We start from the raw sequence: 2500 nt of genomic DNA, 5'->3' as shown, positions 1-2500 counted from the left end.
ATTTTTATTTAGATGTGCCCCCAAATTATGGAACAATCTTACATTTGAAGTGAATGTTGGAAAGTTTGTTGAGCGACAGCTGCAAAGGAAGCCGGGAAAAAAATCCATGATTGCACAGGAGTAGAACCCATGACCACGCAATTGTGCTGCACTTGCCCTGCCAAAAGAGCTATCAAGCCAATGGGGAGCTGCAGGGGCCCGTTTGTTGAAAGTCTCGATAACTTTTCGGCCCCGAAACTGCCAACCGCTTGTTTTGGAAAGCCGGTCTTTTAACATTTTCTCAAGCCAACTAAGGGCCGATTTACACGGTACGATTTTTGTCGCATGCGACAACGGCTTACGACAGGCCCACGACATGTTTTACGATTGTTGTGTACGTCAGGAGAAATGTCGTAGCATTTAAAAACATGTTTGAAAACGCTGTCGCTTACGAAACACGACCATTTTTTTGTTTGTTTCGTACTTTTGTTCGCTGTTTTAGCCTCGACAGTGCACAAAACAACATGTTTTCAAATCCGCTTCCGAGATGAACCCAAATTCGATTGACATATTTGCAACCAGGTTTCGAACCGAAAACAGAAGACTGTGATCGGTCACGGTCAATTCGAAATTAATAACCAGTCCATCGATGAACTTTAATTTAAAACCACGAAGTTGGCAAACAATGAAATGATTTTGTAGAAGATATGAAGTTTCGTTTATCAGTTTGAACTTGGCTTAGCTACAAAAATGCGGATTTTTTTTAGATTTGTAGACGTTGAAACGATTTTTAGAAAGTCTGCAGATTTTTATATGAATTTGGTAAGTTCCAATACTTTTAGAACTGTTAGAACCAAAAAATCTGTAAAAGGGGTTAAAAACTAATTTAGAGATTGGAACTTTTTTTACTTATCACAAAGAGATTTCAAGGGTTCATGCTCAGCGGTCTTACCATTCAGTTATGTATCCCACAATTCTGTTGCAGTTGCCGAAGAAAAAAACATGGCGGAAACTGACTTACAGTCTCAACAATCGGTTATCCACAATAGTTGTTGTGAACGTGGCTTGCTTTAGCTTACAAGAATCCTTAAACGTTGATATTTTGCTGTAAAATCTTGGGATTTTTCGGTAACATTTTGAGATTTTTAAAACATTTTTAGGAGATTATACGGATAGATTTTTAGGCGATTTTTTGGGATTAATATAGCTAAGCCTAATAAAATGAAAGTTCGAAAAGTCATCGCAGTTACATGTAGATGAGCAACTTAACTCGCAAAGGCCACTGGACAACTTCGGTCATAAATAGTTGTAAGATTTCGCTACAACAGCACGTAAAGTACCTCTCCTCCTCTATCCCTTCAAATGTTGCGTTCACCATTTGGTTTTTTCACTTGAACCCGGCATGAACATCAACTGGGGGAGAGGGGAAAATTGAACCAGGATTCGAACGAATCACTTCGTTCACCTCGTACGGGACGAGGGGCCCGTTTGTCGAAAGTCCCGACACTTTACTGGGGATTTTCGGGTGTCACAATTCCCTTTGTATGTCAAGAACGGAGAGGATTTAAGTCGTCAAACTTCACAGACATGTTTCTTTTAGGGCCGATTTACACGGTACGATTTTTGTCGCATCCGACAAGCTCACGATAGGCCTACGACATGACTTACGATTGTCGCAGCGTTTTTCCAATCTCTAAATAAATTTTTAACGCATTTTACAGATTTTTTGGTTCTAAGAGTTCTAAAAATATTGGAACTTACCAAATTCATATAAAAATCTGCAGACTTCTCTAAAAATCTTTTCAACGTCTACGAATCTAAACAAAAATCCGGATTCTTGTAGCTAAGCCAAGTTCAAACTGATAAACGAAACTTCATATCTTCTACAAAATCATTTGATTGTAGCGAATGGCAGAAGTTACAGCAAAAAATCTGTCCACGCTGATGGCGCAGAGAGTAAATGTCGACGTTACTAGACTCTGGGCCCAGAGAAAGTTTTCCATTTTGTACACGGGGTGAGAGCTGAACCAGACTTTCATGGCTGTCAATGCGATATATGTTGGATTCACGAGTAGGCCAACCAAGAGGTCGGAAGCTGCTAGAGAGGCAATCAGCATATTCGAAGTTGTTCTTAGCGAACGTACTCTGTAAATAGAGAGCAAAACGACAGCGTTTCCGCCAAGGGTAATTGCGCTGAGCATCGAATTTAGGAAAATGAATACTACACGCCAGTTGTCGGATAAATTGGCAGAACATTCGCAGCTTGCAAACTGGGTTAGCCCGGGCTACGGATTTGGAGGAACCCAATCTTTCGACTAAATGCCGATCTATTTCTTTGTAACCAAGTAACTCTTTGAACCTTTGCTCTCACGGGGAGTTTCGATATACTGTGGAATAACTGATTAAGATGTTTATTACGCTTTAAATCAACGTATGCAAATCTCACCGCTGCACTCAATTATAGTTTGAAAGCGAAACATAATATATTTGCAGAGGGCATTGCATGTTGCATACGGTTTCG

The 2500-nt window shown here is 40.1% G+C and overlaps 1 protein-coding gene across 1 annotated transcript in view; it reads left to right on the top strand.

The window, feature by feature from the left end:
• Positions 1-686, top strand: part of LOC138016063 (beta-1 adrenergic receptor-like) — a 3142-nt gene extending 2456 nt beyond the window's left edge. The window contains exon 1 of the mRNA XM_068863239.1: positions 1-686. This exon is cut by the window's left edge and continues 2456 nt beyond it. The gene's annotated coding sequence lies outside the window, so the exon portion shown is untranslated.
• Positions 687-2500: the final 1814 nt, after the last annotated feature.

Source organism: Montipora capricornis, chromosome 9, assembly GCF_036669925.1.
Source record: "Montipora capricornis isolate CH-2021 chromosome 9, ASM3666992v2, whole genome shotgun sequence".
NCBI lineage: Eukaryota > Metazoa > Cnidaria > Anthozoa > Scleractinia > Acroporidae > Montipora > Montipora capricornis.
This window is presented reverse-complemented; position numbering and strand designations above follow the sequence as displayed.